This window comes from Podarcis muralis, chromosome 12, assembly GCF_964188315.1.
Source record: "Podarcis muralis chromosome 12, rPodMur119.hap1.1, whole genome shotgun sequence".
NCBI classification, from domain to species: Eukaryota; Metazoa; Chordata; class Lepidosauria; order Squamata; family Lacertidae; genus Podarcis; species Podarcis muralis.
The window spans coordinates 59257911-59276420 of record NC_135666.1 but is presented as its reverse complement, the minus strand read 5'-3'; positions in this window follow the sequence as shown (position 1 = coordinate 59276420).

Below are 18510 nucleotides of genomic sequence, written 5' to 3'. Positions count from 1 at the left end.
CACTAATGAATTACCATATGCAAAAGAATAAAGACTAGGGTTTCACCCTTCTCTTTCGATACTGGCAGCATCCCTAGACTAAATTAATTCCTGCTGCAGCTCCTGTGATTTCAGCAGATTCAAACCAGGCTTCCAGTTTCTTCCAACATTTCTCCAGAGCTGCCTGGTCATCAACAAAAGCAATTATGCAGTGGTCAAATGAGCAGATCAGAAAGAATGTGTTATAATGTGAGATGAGTGCTGACTCAAGGCTCTATTATCTGAGTATAGGCTTTTGGGGGCACAAGGCGTTGGGCATTTTCTTTTGTGGAAGCTCCATGGAAATGAATGGGGGTTGTGCAAGAGAATGGATCTGATTTCACCAAGGCTCTTCTTTTCAACAAGGCTTCATTTCAAATGAAGTACATTCTTCCTTGTTGCACTGGATGAATTAAAGCCTATTTATCTCAACGAGGCTTGTGCCTCTGACCTCGCTGCATTGCTCTGGGTTTTAAAATACTCTCTCCTTTTAATAGTTATTTAAACTTAATGGAAAAGATACGCAAATCTGAGCTGTTACTCTAGGTAAGAAAAGAAGTAGAATTGGAAGAAGAGTCGAGATACAAATCTCTATAGCCTCTTCTAATGGCGGTCCTTTTCTTCTTCTTCTTTTGCTTAGACTACAGTGTTTTAAGAACAGCCCTGTTTACGAACAATTCAATATAAGAACTCCGCAAAACCGGAAGTACTGTTAGCGAACCTTACCTTGTTATAAGAACAGGAGCTGAATAGTGGAATGGCACTGGCAGCAGGAGGCCTCATTAGGGAAAGCACCTCAGTTTAAGAATGTCTTTGGTTTAAGAACGGACTTCCGGAACAGATTAAGTTTGTAAACCAAGGTACCACGGTACTCTGTAAAGCAGCACATGCATCAATATATTAGCACTGTAAAGAGAATAACAACATTTTCAGCAAGCCAGTAGAAATAATGTGGACCATTCTGCCCATTTCAAAAAGAAGTTTTCTCAAAGTTTGTCTATAGAGGTATACATTACTTTGAATTTCTCTCTGTTGCTCACATTTAAAGCATATAAATAACCAGAGTGCAAATTGGAACTGAGAAGGATTTATATTACCAATATTTTAGTTTTATATTTTCTGATGGGAAAATGGGGAGAAAGGAAAAAGGCTTAATATAGAACTCCCCCCCCCCATATGTTATGTTTTCTGTCAAATCCTATACCATAGAGACCGAAGGAGCTTTGTTTGGCCACACACCAAACCAAATACAACTTGGTGTGAGTTCCCAATAATGGAAAGAAAGTAGTGGTGGGAAAGTGTCGTGAGTTGGTTTTCTAAACAGAAGGCCCCCAAACTGGCTACAAAAACAATGTGGTTTTCAGAATGTCTTCTTCTAGGGGCTGCTTTGCAGGTTCGCAGAAGGGGGGCTTGCTTCCAGGACTGCAGCAAGAGACTGCTGATTGTCGGGTGATGACTCCAGCTGGGCACCGGTTGAAACTGGTGCATAGCAGATCTAGCAAGAAGGTGGTTTGGAAGCATGCATAGTCTGAATTGAGGGACGTGGTCCGGGCAGAATGCGAAGGAATGGATGGCCTCATGGGATGGAGTCAGACTGTGGGCCAGAGTGTCCCCACTTCAGAGTTTGGATCTTCTAGGTCTAAACCTAACACTCTATTTGCTGCACCTCATGAACCCCTAATCTATAAAAGAAAACTGTGTTATGATGGGTCAGACATTGGTTTACAACCTTAGTAGAACTAGACCGCAGTTAAATCCATTTCTCTGATTTGTTGTGTTGATAACATGAAGCTATATAAGGCAACTGCAGATGCACAGAAGTCCTCTGAGAAATTCCACTGGTCATATCAAAATGTTTTAAAAGCATGTTCTTTGAATGTTCTGCTGTTCAGAAACTTCCAAATTCACCTTAGAATTTTCTTGTAGACAAAATTCAGTAGAAACATAGGGATCTGTGAATCCCCAAATTGTAGAAATGCCACTAGTCTAATCACTGCTTTTTTCGGGGGGGGGGGGGATTCAGGGGTATGCATACCCCTAAATATCTTGTGAATCTTTTTACTTTTGTCCATTTACTGTATTTATTTTTCCCAATTTGAACTATAAAATGGTGATTTTCTTGGGTCAAAATGAGAGTACCCCTAAAAATTTTAAAGAAAAAAGCACTGAATCTGATTAAAATGCTTATTGTTTCCCTCTAAGATCTTCAGATGATTTGCTCAAGTCAGAATTGCCAGTTCTACTTGCAGTGAAAATTTGTTGATACATCTATTTGTAGCCTGCCTATGTCCTTTGCATAAAGAGAGAAAAATAGATGTTTAGAAAGACACTGAGAGTTATGTGTTGGATGGAGTACACAGTGAGTAATCAGAATTTAGTAGGAAAGCAGTTTTGTGTGCTTTCCTCATAGGAATACAAGATCTATCCCAAATTCATGCCAATGAAAACATTATAACACACCATCATATATTCCTTGTTTACAGTAGAGTCTGTCCTTTCCAGTCAGGCCAAGCAAACTGAAGTCAACATCCTATCCTATAAATTAACTTCTGTAAAACATTTCTATTCTATCCAGTGGCGTTTAATTCTCATATTCCTGTCACTACACACGTCTTCCGCTTCTGCAGACAGTTCATTGTTTACATGACAAATGTTTTCTCCATGTTCTTCTTCCTGATTTGGATTGCACAAGCACAATGGCTGCAGCCGACTCCACTTCCTTCTCAGCCCCTGGAAACCTCAGTGACGACAGCACTTGGCCACCACAAAGGGCATATTGCAGTGCAGAAGATTTCCCCCCTTGTCAGTGAAGCATGATGCTCATATTTCTCCATCTGTGCTTCTCATTCCTCAAATAAATGCTGGAATAGAGTACTTATTGTGGAAGCAGAAAATAAAGAAATGGAGTCAATCTGCAACATGTCCGTGAAATGTTTTGGCTTTCCTGTCTAGGGCAGAATAGCCTTGCTTAGTACTCACAGTCTTCCCCTTTAACAAGGGCAACAGCAACAAAAAGGCTTGATGAAATATGTTAAAATATGGTGAACAAGCACTTAGTCTCCAAAGCGTTAAAAATATGATAAACCGTTACATTACAAAATGGTATAAGAACCAGAAAAGGCCTCTCTAATTTTCATTCACATGATGGCAATTACGTATATATGCCTATAACACTCATGAAACGACAGAAATAATTGCAACAGGGTGCACCATCTAAGGAAATTGTTTCCAAAGGACAAAAATACTGCGGTTTGGATGCTCAAAAAAGAATATTGAGCCTTAGCTCTTTCCACAACTCTTTTTCCACAACCAGTTTCTACCATGGCCATGGAGAAGAGCTTGTTGGTATGGCAGAGCTAAAGATAAAAACTTCAAGGCTGGAACTTAGGAACATGGAATCATAGAACTGTAGAGCTGGAAGAGACATTGAGGGTTCTCTAGTCCAACTCCCTGAAATGCAGGAATCTCAACGAGGGCATCCATGACGGATGCCTCTAGTTTATCAGACCACCAGTCCTCTAGAAAAAGATGCCAGGGCTCCAAACAGAGGCTCCCACATCAAGTCTAGTTTGACCCTAAGGAGGCCAATGGTTCAGGGGCAAAATGACCAGTGCCAAACCAGGGCTGGATCTACACTCATCTTTTGAAGATCATGACAGGAAGAGTCCCATTTGGTTTTGGTTTTGCTTTCTTCCCACAAGGTCTACCTGGATTCCAGTAGCTGGTTGCTCTGCAGCGCCCTCTGGTGTCACATTTTAATAAAACATTTCTAACATTAATAAAGAGCATCATATGGCTATATGGTTATCAGAATCATTCCTTAACTTTTTTTAGTGTTAAAAACCATGAGTGTAGATCTGCCCTAGATATATCAAAGTACGTAAGGCAATGAATTTTGTTAGGAGTTTCCATCCTAGTGGCCATAAAGTAACAAAACATGGTTGTTTGCAAATAAGCAACAGACCAGAATCGTGGGCCGTGATATGAGAAAGTTAAAGAATTGCTGATCTATATAGTATCACTTGATGATTTGCAGCTGAATGTGTGGCACTTATAGTATACAATGCCAAGTAGAATCATAGAATCATAGAGTTGGAAGAGACCACAAGGGCCATCGAGTCCAACCCCCTGCCAAGCAGGAAACACCATCAGAGCACTCCTGACATATGGTTGTCAAGCCTCTGCTTAAAGACCTCCAAAGAAGGAGACTCCACCACACTCCTTGGCAGCAAATTCCACTGTCGAACAGCTCTTACTGTCAGGAAGTTCTTCCTAATGTTTAGGTGGAATCTTCTTTCTTGTAGTTTGGATCCATTGCTCCGTGTCCGCTTCTCTGGAGCAGCAGAAAACAGCCTTTCTCCCTCCTCTATGTGACATCCTTTTATATATTTGAACATGGCTATCATATCACCCCTTAACCTCCTCTTCTCCAGGCTAAACATGCCCAGCTCCCTTAGCCGTTCCTCATAAGGCATCATTTCCAGGCCTTTGACCATTTTGGTTGCCCTCCTCTGGACACGTTCCAGTTTGTCAGTGTCCTTCTTGAACTGTGGTGCCCAGAACTGGACACAGTACTCCAGGTGAGGTCTGACCAGAGCAGAATACAGTGGCAGTGAAAACTGCCCAGGGTGTTTATTCTGAGATGGCTCTTTCACAGCACTTGACCCCGAAGCCATGAAATGTGGCACACATACATGTGCCATTACTGTATTGTTTAAAAGGCTATTTCATCTTAGATATTGCAATAGGTCATGGGGGAGGAGGCTGCCTCTTCTATATTAACCCAAACATGGTGCTGTACTGTAGACTGCTGTGTTTGTTCAATTTATTTTATTTTATTTGAAATTTTTGGAGCTTTCATTTAGTAACATAGCATTTTGGCACCTGACTTGGAAAATATAGATTTGCTTTAGAAAGAAAATGCTGATTGGTTTATTATTACACTTTGGTACCAGACCCTTTGACTCCTCCCTAGTCTGCTCCCCCCTCCCTTTTCTTCAAAGTGTAAGAAGTTTTAAAGAGGTGGTTGGAGGAGTCTGTGTTATGAAACACTAGCAAGAGAACAACCCTGGAAGTGTTACAATATGTTTCCTTTTGGTTTTCATACAAATAAATCAGCCCAGGGATCACAAGACACAAACCTGCAATAACCATCACCAATATTTAATAAATTTCGGCCGGGCTCAGACCTGCTCAAACACTTGGTACCACCCACAAAAACATTTGTAATAAATGGTGATGTAATAAAAATCACATAGCACCTAATTATTGGCATTATAGTTAGTATTTCTCGGCTTTCCTTTCCTTTCCTCTTTTTGGGAAGGACAATGTAACTGGTTTGAAAGAAGGAAACTTTTTAGTGTCATTTCCTAAACTAATTTGTTAGAACGCCTTTTTAAAGCAATAATTTTGCAGAAACGTAATGGGCTAATGAACAATGAGCTACAAGTCTGCATCAGTCACTACGGATCAGTGTGGCATTTCTTTCCAACGGGATCAAATGATGCTCCATCTATAGTGGGTGTGCTTGGATTTGACTTTATTTCAGAATGGGAGACAACGATGGAAAAAATTACAGAGGTGCTGGGTTTGGAAGGGAACTATAAGGTCCCAACAGATTCCAAATTTCATAACAGAAGCAGAGTTTCAGTTTGTTTGATACTTATATAGCTAGAAGGTGCAAATTTGTAGACCACTGCAATGTTCCAGGTTTGTACTTGGGCCATCATAAATTTCTCTTTTCATGAACAATGGTTCATGGTGGCCTTTTCCTGTGAGCTCAGATGGGTTTGAATGATGCAGAAATTGGCCTATTTTGTGGCTTTCTCATTGTGGATTTGGAGGAGGAAAGAGAAAGAAGAAAATGAATATTTGCGGCCGAAGGGAACAGAACATTTTCAGATGACAGCAATCATAATTCCAGAGTGGATCACACATGAGGGGTGGAGAAGACCACCCAGTCTCCCAGACTCATTGAAGCATATAATTGTGTACTGGCAAAGACCACCATCAACTATCTTAGCTTCTGCGCAAATGGATTTCCCATTACTATTGCCCTAGCAGACTTGGGAGCATCACCTAGATTAGATTGGGTTTGGAACACGCCGACCATTTGCCATTTATCTGTGATCTACTAACTGAAAAATACTAACCTCAAATATAGACACAGACAGAAAAGTATGTAGAAATGAACACCACATTTAAGTTAGTTAATAGCCATGATGTAACACTAGTGGAAATGATCTAGCTTAGATCTGACTGAAGCTGCAACATAAAAGCTTCTGACAAATTAATTCTATAATTTGGTTCCACCAAAGACTGTCAGGATTTCAAGGAATTATGGTTGAGTCTGGAAGCAAAAAACCCAAGTGTAAATCATTTCTCAGCTTTAGAAGGGAAGCTCTCCTAGGAGTAATTTGAAAGTGATTGAAGTTAAAGTATTTTTTCTGAGTCAGGTGCATAGGGGCAGCTTTAATGATGATATCGTTGCAACTATTCATTTTAGGCTTCATAATTGTTCTTGCATTGATACTGTACATTTAATTATGTTTTATTGTATTATATATAATGTAAATTGCTTTTATTGTATGCCTAATACATGAAATCAAAACACTCCACAATGAAATTCTGGTGAATTTTTGAAAAAGCATGAAATGTTTTAGTATTGGTAGATCAATCAGCCAGTTTCTTCACTTGGTTTTGTGTCGTCCCCCCACCCTCCCGCAATAGAGATAACATCACAACACGATTGTAGCTTGTTCAGAGCTACTGGAACTGCACAAGAGAGAAATTTGTACCATGACACATTAAGGGGAGCTCCATGATATTTCATGGAGCCACAGAGATTGTAAGATTTTAATTTGGTGCCCAAAATCATCTTGAGATCAACAGTACAAATTGCTGAGCAGCTACCATCAGATCCATTGGCTGCCTAGAAGACAGAAACTAAAGTTCTGTTTTTAGTCCCTGGTTTTGCTATGAAAACATGCCCAGGATTATGGGTTAGGGCTAGTGCTGTGGCAAACTCCCTGTCAGGCATGGAAAACTGACCTAGTTGTTGTTGTTTTTTTACTTTCTAAGTCCCATTCCAAACAAAGTTAGCCTTGGCAGTGCACTCCATTGATATTGTCAGGCATTGCTTCTTGGCCTGAGGCTATGGCCAAGCCAGGCACTGGGAGGGTTGGGAAACATAGTTTCCCCAGCACTACTGACGGATGACATTTTTCAATGGTGCAGGGAAACTTACATTTCCCAGTGCTCTGTGTGGCTTGAAACTATAGCAGTGTACTGAACATCAGAGAGGGGAGAAAATACCTCTTTTCTTTGCTCTACCCTATAAAGAACACAAGAAGAGTCCTCCTGAATCAGACCAAAAGCCCATTGAGCTCAGCATCCCATTTCCCCCAGTTACCTGCCAGGTGCTTCTGAAATCCCACAAGCAGAAAGCTAAGTGGGTGGCTGGATGGGAAGGAGTGAGTGGGTTTGGAGGTCTGGGGGCAAGCAACCGCTAATGATGCCTGGATTGTATCTCCAGCTTGGCTTTAAAATCTGAGCTAAAGAAGAATTTTGAGGTCTCTAATGCTTGCCTTTCATTTGAGGTGAGTATCAGGAACTACTGAGATTCTTTTTTTCTGAGTTGGGAAATACAGGGTTTGGTGGCATTACTGGTTAGGGTGCAATACTCTGGGAAACTTGCCCTCAAGTCCGAGTCTTTTTTGAGTGTGTATGCATATCATATGGCCTAGGCTGTCTCTTCCCCAAACTATATATCTATGAAAAGTGCAAAATAACCACTAGAATGCAAACTGGGAAATAGGAGCAGCAATTTTTACTTAATGGAGACTTCAGATATGATTCATAAAGCAGGGCTGGCCCTACCATTAAGCAAAGGGAGGTGATCACCTTAGACAGTAGATGCCAAGCTGTTCCTCCCAGCTAGTCCTCTCTGTTGGAGGACAGATCATGCTACATGGCCTGTGCTGACCTAAACTAGTCTGCTGCCCAGTTCAGGGCACCAACCTATCACCAGTATTGAAGTAAGATCCAAGTACCAGTCCATTTGGCCATTGTGCATAGAATAGGAATGGAAAGCACCACTTTGCCCTTCACCTTCAGGCAGCAAAATGTCTTAGAATCATAGAATAGAATCATAGAATCATAGAGTTGGAAGAGACCACAAGGGCCATCGAGTCCAACCCCCTGCCAAGCAGGAAACACCATCAGAGCACTCCTGACATATGGTTGTCAAGCCTCTGCTTAAAGACCTCCAAAGAAGGAGACTCCACCACACTCCTTGGCAGCAAATTCCACTGTTGAACAGCTCTTACTGTCAGGAAGTTCTTCCTAATGTTTAGGTGGAATCTTCTTGTAGTTTGGATCCATTGCTCCGTGTCCGCTTCTCTGGAGCAGCAGAAAACAACCTTTCTCCCTCCTCTATGTGACATCCTTTTATATATTTGAACATGGCTATCATATCACCCCTTAACCTCCTCTTCTCCAGGCTAAACATGCCCAGCTCCCTTAGCCGTTCCTCATAAGGCATTGTTTCCAGGCCTTTGACCATTTTGGTTGCCCTCCTCTGGACACGTTCCAGTTTGTCAGTGTCCTTCTTGAACTGTGGTGCCCAGAACTGGACACAGTACTCCAGGTGAGGTCTGACCAGAGCAGAATACAGTGGCACTATTACTTCCCTTGATCTAGATGCTATACTCCTATTGATGCAGCCCAGAATTGCATTGGCTTTTTTAGCTGCCGCGTCACACTGTTGGCTCATGTCAAGTTTGTGGTCAACCAAGACTCCTAGATCCTTTTCACATGTACTGCTCTCAAGCCAGGTGTCCCCCATCTTGTATTTGTGCCTCTCATTTTTTTTGCCCAAGTGCAATACTTTACATTTCTCCCTGTTAAAGTTCATCTTGTTTGTTTTGGCCCAGTTCTCTAATCTGTCAAGGTCATTTTGAAGTGTGATCCTGTCCTCTGGGGTGTTAGCCACCCCTCCCAGTTTGGTGTCATCTGCAAATTTGATCAGGATGCCCTTGAGTCCATTGGGCGGGCCCTGTTTGTAAGAAGTGGAACTGATGAGTGACTTTCTATAGCATGGGAGAAGAAGATTGATCCGTGTCTCCTGGGTGATCTCTGAGAGAGCAAAGATTTCGGAATCCTGATGGTTTAACAATAGGAGCAACAAAAGGATGCATTTGCACCCAAAGTAGGGTGCTAAATGAGGAAAGCTATCCTCTAGGTTAGATTACTGCAGCGTGTTAGCCATAGGGCTGCCTCTTAAGACAGTTCAGAAACGTCAGCTAGTGCAGAATTCAGTGGCCAGGTTGTTCGCTGGGGCAAGACGCTTTGAGCATATTGCACTGATCCTGGCCTCATTACACTGGCTGCCTATTAGTTTCCTGGTCCAGTTCAAAGTGCTGGTTTTGACCTATAAAGCCTTAAATGGCTCAGGGCCCCTATACCCCAAGGACTACTTCTCTCCATAAGAACCTACCTGGAGTCTGAGATCATCCTCGGAGGCCCTTCTTTGTGTGTCTCCTCCACAAGAGGTCCAGAGGGCAGCAACATGAAAACGGGCCTTTTCTGCTCCCAGCTTGTGAAATGCTAGAAGGCTCACCTGCCACTTTTGCTCCATCTCTTTAGGCACCAGGCAAAAGCATTCTTATTCTCCCAGGCCGTTGGCTAAGTACGGTCGGGTGTTTGTTTGTTACTATGGTATGTGTTTTTGTGTTTTTATATTGTAAACTTCCCTGTGATCGTCAGAGGAAGGGTGGTATAGAAATTTAATAAATAATCATAATAGCCAGGGGTAGGTTTTTGTGTGTGAAAGGACTGTGATCTCTGTTCTGCATACAGTTTTCCTGTGCCAGCCTGACTGAAGAAGATAACAGAAGGTGTTCCTGAACAGCCCTGGTGCCCTTCCTCAGTGGGTGGGGCACGCACAGCAGAACCCACTAGCCCTTGCCCTGAAGCACTATCAGCCAGCAATATAATAAAAAATATTCACATTTTTAATAACTTATCTCCGTACATCTTCACTGTCTCTCCTCTCCCTTTCTCCCTGACTCTGCATTTTGCTAGACAGCTCGGTTGACTTGAAAGCTCACATACTATTTTAACCACAGAAGTAAGATTATGAAAATATTCCCCTCACTTATCTCTTAGTTCATCCTTTAAATTCCTTGAAGACGGGAATTTTTAAAAAAAATGTTTATTTTTCTGTCCTTTGAACAGTTGGACAGAGTAAATGAATCAGTCTTTCCAGTAGCATCAGCAGCTGCACTAAAAAGTCTTGAGTTCAACAAAAATATTCATCCATGGAGAGATTTTCCTGTTGCTAATATGTGTACTAATGTAATTGTGAATCATATCCGCACACAGTCACCGCATTAAACAAACAATTGACTCTTACAGTCTGGGTTACCCAGCTCTTCCAATAATTTACTCAACCTAAGATCTCTTCTGTAACATTACAAGGAAATGCTGAGCAAAAAATAAATAAATGAGCAACTGATAACTAGCAATAACACCAAAGGCTTTCACTTCGGATAGGGACATTTAAGCACGGATGTATAGAGTCTTGCCCCATCATAAAATCAGAGAGAAGTTTCTCACTCTAGAATCAGGTCAATCTCTTTAATATCTGTCTTACCATGAAAACTCCAGAAACTCACAAGACACATTCTCAGGAAAGATAACTTTTAGTCATATTTAAACTAAGTGTCAATCACACTTTTGTTTAAACAACTAGGCTGACCAAAGAGGATTTAAACGCTATTCAATTAATAATGTTTATGGGTGTATGCCAGTAGCGGATGGCAAGGTTGGGTATGGCTGCTCTCTGGACCTCCTTTCTGCTGCTTGCTGGGCCATAGAAGACAAGGGGCAAGCCGTGGAAAGGCCGGCTGCAAATGCATTGGCAGAGAAACATGGCACTCCTGCTAGTGTGTTCGCTTTACATCAATCTCCTCACACCTCACCCCCTAATAATAATAATAATATTTATACCCCACCTTTCTCCCTGATAAAAATAAGAACCGCTAAAATATAGGAAAAAAAACAATATTTTAAAGCAATTGAACATTGTTAGGAGTTTAAAACTACATACATACATGCAACTTATTAAAATCATACCAAGCATTACAATAAAAACAGCATGGCTCCCACCCCATCATTAAAAGCAGTCAGTTCCCCAAAGCCTGTTGGAAGAAGAAAGTCTTCACCCACCTAGTGAGAGATGCAAGGGACAGATAAACGAGTTTTCTTTATATGGGATAAAACTAGAGGAGCAAAGAAAATCCCCCAAGCCTTTTTCCCCTTTCAAAATCTCTTGACTGCCATGGACTTTTTCCTTTTGTCCAGCAAGGCAAGGAAAGCTTTTTGTGAAAAGGTATTTAAATATACCTTCTTGAAGAAACCAGAGGCCTTTCTCCTGGGCATCTTAGGCCAATTGGTGCTAAAGAAGGATAGAACTTTCTTTATGTATGCCACGACAGCAGCAAGAATACTTATTGCAAAGTATTGGAAGACACAAGATCTACCCACCCGGGAAGAATGGCAGATGAAGGTGATGGACTATATGGAACTGGCAGAAATGACTGGCAGAATCCGAGACCAGGGAGAAAAGTCGGTGGAAGAAGATTGGAAGAAATTTAAAGACTATCTACAGAAATATTGTAAAATTAATGAATGTTAGAATGATGTTGGATAAAAAGTTAAGTGGTTTTTAGCTATAACGCTATAAGGAATATGAAAAAAAATGGATTATTAACAGGTAAAAATTTAATGTTACAATATTTTAAGATTAAAGACTAGGATAAACAAAGAGGGAAAGGATTTCCTGAACTAATAAATTGAATTGGAATACAAAAAAGGGAGGTGTGAGGAGGTCCGGGAAACAAGCAAATGAAAGATAAGTGATGGAAAGATGGAATTGTTTTTTAACTATTTTTATTTTGTATTTTTCTTTTTTCTTTTTTCATTTTGTAATACTTTGAAAATTTTAATAAATATCTTTTTAAAAAAAAAGGAAAGCTTTTTGTGTCCATGGATCCTAAGGTGAGCCAAGACATAGGCACTGGGCTGTGTGCGTGCGTACGTGTGCCTAACATGAAGCATCTAGCAAGAAGGGAGAGAAACGCCTCAAGTTTAAACCTTTTCCAAATATTTGCTTAGGCTAGTCATGTGCTAAGTATTGCTTTCTCCTGGCATGATGCACTTGAGACAAATCTCCAAGACCTTTTCTAATGGAAGGCTGAGCTTATTTTGCCCATCCCCTCTCCCTCCTAAAACTCAACTTTTAAACAAAGAGTTTGATGTGTCCTTTTAATCTCCATCCTCATTTGCTTTCGTCTGAAGCTTGTATCAGGAACAGGACCTCAGCCACTTCTTTGTCAACAAAGGTTGTAAGTTTATTGGCCTAAGTTAGGATCTATATCAAGCAAGGATTAGTTGGGATGATATTCTTTCATTTTTAATGCAACCTACCATCTCTTTCTTTTGAATCAAGCTTAACAAATAACTGTTGTCCTTCCCTCACTCCTCTGGATAGAGAAGAAGGCAGGAAGCAGGTAGAAAGAGATGCAGGCAAAATAAAAAGGCTGCAACGGGTCTGTAATCAAACATGTAAAGTTGAATTCGCGTAAGTAAAAAGAACACATGATGTGACCCTACTGTAATGCATGCACAGGCTGCCCCCAAAGGTAGGCAGTCACATGTAGGGGTCACATGCTGTAACTTACTCTCCAAGAGTGTCTGGTGAGAGCCATGCGGACTGAACTGGAGCAACCAGCTCAAACTTCCTAACACGCTGAAGTTCACAGGTAGACTGAGGTGTGTGTGAATAATAGGCTTGATTGCCTGTTTCCTCCCAAGGTGGGGGAAAGTGAACTAGACTAAGCCTATTCTATGGTATTAAGCCCTTCAAGCATTAATTACACTTGTTACTTATATTGCAGGTGGAGGACTGAGGTAAAGCCACATTGTGAGTTCATGACCATGGTAACATTTAAAGTTGGGACACCCTAGCTCCCAGCTCACCCTTAGCTGTTACTGGGTTGTTTTTGTTTTGATTAAGTATTTTGTGATTTTATCCTGCGTACCACCCTGAGATTTGTGAGTACAGGGTGATATACAAATTTAATAATAATAAATAGCACAATTCCCTCCAGCATGGTCTCTTTCAGCAGTGGAAGTAGAGGAGCCTCTGTCCCAAACAATGGCATCCCAGATCAGTCCCCTTATTTAACACTCTTTAATATTCTTTCTCCCTCCAAAAGCACTTCACCAGCAGAAGTCTTCCCTTTTCCACAGTAGCCCAGACAGATGTTCCAGAGACGAAAGCAATTTTCCAGTGTATTGTGTGTCTAATACACATACCATGGTAGCGATAGGAAACAATATGGAAAAATTGGGTCACTCCCAAGCACTCTTTTGAAGATGGTTTTTCCATGTAAGCGAGCAGCTGAATGCAACTGTTGTTCTGCTAAAATGAAAACAACATAATATGTGCGAGTGAGAGAATCCTGGTATGTTAATTGGCACTGTAGCTGGTGAATGTCCTGTCTGCTGGGTATCCCTTCTATCACTCTGGTTCCTCTCTGGACAATGCAATTCAAAAGCAGATCTGTAACTCAGACTGGCTTCAGAAATAATCTTGCAGAGCGCAAGTTCTTCACCTACTGCACCAAAATCCAGCCTATGCGCCACCTCACAAATGAGATGTGTCAGCTCCAGCTGTGGGGAGATGTGAAGGGTACATTTCAGCTGCGATGTTATTTACAGTGGAAACAAGATCTTCCCAGCTGCCTCATGCGGCGCAGTAACACCCAAAGGTGCTCCCAGAGCAATGGCAAAGCTCACTGACCGGCTCTTATGGAAAATGCAGGCAACATACATTGCTGCTCAATGTCTTTTCTAATTATCTTTGTTATTAGCTTGCTTCGCCTTAAGCAACCCAGCTTCTGCAAGTCAGTTGTTTCTGTGACTGGTCTCAGGCTGACTGTGGGCACTTTCAGATATGAGGCTTATATTGCCTCTCAACCTATTTATGCTAATGTCTGGTCCCTAATAATGTTTAAGAGAAAGGCGAAGGAGAGCTTTCCACTGCAAATGAGGACTCAGGCAACAATTTTCTTGACATCACATTAGAAACCTGATAGAAGCAAAGCTGTTTTAAGCCTAATCTGTGAAAACATTCTGAATCGCACATATTACTACACCTCTAGCAATACTGCTGTGTTTCAAAACCACAAAATAAGAGGGCTCTCAACTTGGATTTTCATTTCCCAAAGGCACTGTTACAGCAGAGTGCATGGAGGAATATAGCCATGGCATACTGATCTTACATCAATGGATTTTGTTATTATCATTACTATCAATACTGTAGAAAGTTTGAAAAGGCTTAAAAAACCCCACAATGCCATCCATAATGTGGTATTTTATGAAGGAAGAACATCATTATCCCTGTGCTTCTGGCTGTACGGCTGGCTGCATTCTGACTAACACTGCCAAACTCTGGCCCACACGTTTCCAAGATCTCATCAGTGTTGGCTGGACCATTAGGGCAAGTGGGGCACTGTGCCCCCCCCAACCCCAGGCTGCCCTCACCCAGCCCCCACCTGCTTGTCTTCTTTCTTGCAACCAGTTCAGGGGGTGATGGCACTACCTGGCAGCTTCTTTTCCCTTAGTCCCAGTGTTGCCTTTCCTCAGCAGGGAGAAAGATGGGGACCAAAGTAGAATTAGTTGGCTCTGCCCATCACTGGCTCTGGCTCCCCCTACGGTTTGGGCTCCCTGCCTTCCACCTGGCCAGTCTTGATGGGCACCAGCCACCACCGCTCACTGTCATGTTGGGTGTCTTCCTGTTTCTAAATGGTTTCTCGGGAGAGTGAACGCGTGGAGCTATTTTACACGACATTGGACTACTGGTCTATCTGGCTTAGGGTTTGTCTACTCTGAAAGGCAACAACATTTGAAATTCTCAGGCAAAGTAAGTGCTCTTCCCAATAACCCTAAAGCTCTGGAAGCCTGGAGAGAGGAGGGTAAGATTGTTGTACGCTGAAAGAAAACTATATGAAAATGATGTACCGGTGGTATTTAACTCCTAGTAAATTAGCAAAAATGTATAAAACAAGTACAAATACCTGCTGGAAATGTAAAGAAAAATAAAGTACCTTCAAAAGGTAACTTTTGTAAAAAACAACAACAACAACTATAACCTGAAGCTTTTTTATTATGAATTGTAGGCACTTCCAGGGTCCCTTTACCTTTAGGTACTGACATCCCAAAGGAGCAGAAAAGACTTTTTATGTACGTGACAACAGCAGCACGGATGCTACTAGCCCAGAGATGGAAAGAAGAAAGAGACCAGGGAGGAATGGCAAACCTACATTTAATCTGAAGAAAGAAGAAAAAAGATGAAGTTACGCACTGGAAGTATGGAGAGAGGTGGGTGAGACTGTGAAGGTAGACCCTGGCCTAGCCTGGCCTCTTGTGGGTTCAATCTCCCTTCCTTTTTGTGGGGTTCCTCATCATACAAAAACCTGTGTGTACTAACAAGTTCTGTGTCAGTAGGCACTGCTTCAAAGATCACCTGAAAGCATGGAGCTCAGAGCCTGCTGCTGTAACACAGCCGCAATTGTACCTGTCTCTGACTTTGTCACTATGAGAAGCTTAATATCCAGGATAAAATTCCATCTTAAACCTGCTGGACTATGGCTCCACTTAGATCAGTTTCCCTTATATTATGATGAATGTGCAATTATGGACTACGGATATGAAATGGAGATGGAAATTTAGGAGACAGTATAAGAAACCCAAGGGACTACATCGGACTCCGTCCAGACATAATACACCTCAGGTGTCACACAGAAAGCTCAAGGCAAGTTATTAAGTCAGTAAAAATGTGATAATTTGCCTTCCTGGAGAGTTTTAGGAACTGAAGAAACGCTTTTCCAAGGCACTGTAACATAATGGTGTTTGCAATTAACATCTAAGCGGCAACCACTTAATAATAAAGAGGTCATAAACATTTTTGTGTCCCTGGGCATATTTAGAAATTTGAGAAAGTGCCAATGACACCAGGCATAATATGGCTGCTGCAAAAGGTCAGTCAATTCCAAAAGGGCAGAAAAAGAAAAGTGAGGAACATTAAATTGTTCAAATATGGAAACACCCATTCAGGTTATTTTGGGCGGTAAAAAACATTTGAAAACTTCCTTTCTGGACATTTTTAAGTCTTGCTTATTGTCTGCTGCTGGTATGCTGGTGTGGAGCATAGCTAGACAGCAAAAGAGAGCTGAATCCAGAAATAATTCTGAATTACTACTGTCAGTCACTCACATGCATAGTCACAAATAAAAAGACAAACTTAATTCTGGCTGGCTAGTATTTTGTTACTAGCTTTATGGAATAGAAAATAAAATAGAAATACAAGGGAAACACACAGAAAATACAGAAAAGACAACTCACCAAAGTAGTGGTTGAACATTACTGACCCAAACTAGTGAGGCTGAATGGCATCTACCAGCTTCTCTTGCTAGGTAGCACGAGAAGAGGCTAAGTCCATAGCTGTACAGTGGTACCTCTGGATGCGAACGGGAACCATTTCGGAGCCCCGTTTGCATCCTGAAATGAACGCAACCCGCGTCCGTGTGCACGATTCGCCACTTCTGCGCATGACGTCATTTTGAGCATCCGCACATGCACGAGTGGCAAAACCCAGAAGTAATGCGCTCCATTACTTCCGGGTCGCCGTGGAGCGCAACCCAAAAATGCTTAACCCGAAGCTACTTCAACACGATGTATGACTGTATTGCTGATAGGCAGATACTCAGACCATAGAAATACAATTGGTAGAGAGGGCTCTGTGTGATGTCACTTCCCCTCCTCCTCTGGAGAGGAAGGAGCAGACAGGACTTCCTGACCCTCTCTCTCTTGCTCTGACTAGCATTGGATACAGACCTGCCTGTGCTCGCTCCAGCTTTAAGCACATGCCTGAAGCTGGTTTTAGAAGTATTTTGCCTACATAGTTTTTACTGCTGCCATTGCTGTGAACCAATGAAAGAGCACATTAAAGTTTTAAACTTAATCCCCAAGTTGTTGCCTGGTTCTTTGCAGGGGCGGAGCAAGCTGAGTGTGGACCAGACCGGGTGTCATCACCGAGGGGGGGTGACATTCTGCGCGCTGCACACCCACAACTCCCGCCTACTGTGAACCTACGGTGAACCGTCAGGGGAAGGGGGGGAGCTGCGACGCTTTGCCGTTTTTACAGCTCCACGCTCCTTGACTGCAGGCAGGCAGGGAGAGGACAGGAAGGAGGCAGGCGAGCAAACAAGCAGAGGGTGGAGGGAAGGATAGAAGCAGGAGCTCCCTAAACTCAGGACAATGACAACGGGTAGATCACAGCCTCTTGGGAGTCCAACTAGATTTCAGTGGGGGGCGGGGTGACAAGAAATTTTCTGCACCGGGTACCACCTGACCTTGTTACACCACTGATTCTTTGTTACCGTATTTTTCGCTCTATAAGATGCACTTTTTCCCTCCTAAAAAGTAAGGGGAGATGTGTGTGCATCTTATGGAGCGAATGCAGGCTGTGCAGCGATCCCAGAAGCCAGAACAGCAAGTGATCCCTCTTGCTGTTCTGGCTTCTGGGATTCAGAATATTTTTTTTTCTTGTTTTCCTCCTCCAAAAAATAGGTGCGTCTTATGGTCTGGTGCGTCTTATAGAGCGAAAAATACGGTAAGTGGGATAAGAAAGAGAAGCCAGCTTACTTCATGGCTGGACTTGTTCAAAACAAGGTTTTACAGCTTAATTCCTATGCTTTTAATTTTGCTGCCAAGGATGGGATTTGGAAGCTCTGTTCAGCTCACACACATGGGCACCTGGAGGGATGAATTGCAATTAAGATATCCTCTCCTACCCATAAAAACCCACCCCACACTTCAGTCATCTACTGCGGGGGAGCCCCTGGTTTCGCTGGTCTGCAGTCGAGTCCTCTGAGGCTGCCGATGGCAGGGCCCCGTCCTCAGGCCAGAGGGTCCCTGACCCCACAGGCCTCATCTGGTGGAAGCACTGCTACGTCTGGCTCTGCTTGTCCTTCCCCTTCTGGTTCTGAGTTCTTGACCCCATCCCCTGAAAAAGGGGGGGATCTTAAAGATGCTTTAATGCTTAAATATAAATATTTCAACTAAAGATGGGACCAGGCTACACCAAATCACAGCGGGGTACAACGTTCACAAACTGATGCCAACTACAACCTAACTTTACGCCGAGCCCGAAGCCTCCGTAAAACTGATAACCATTTTGTGAACAAGCTAGGTTCTCAAGACTGCTTTCCCTAAGAATGCCAGAAAAAAGAAAAGTAAATAAAAAACAGCAACTTTGCTGTATTCCAGCTCCTCTGAAATCAGTAAGAATCTCATCTATTCATTCCAACGGAGCCATGACGTCGTCCCTTATCCACCCTGTCTAGCCATGACTATCCTTTAAGA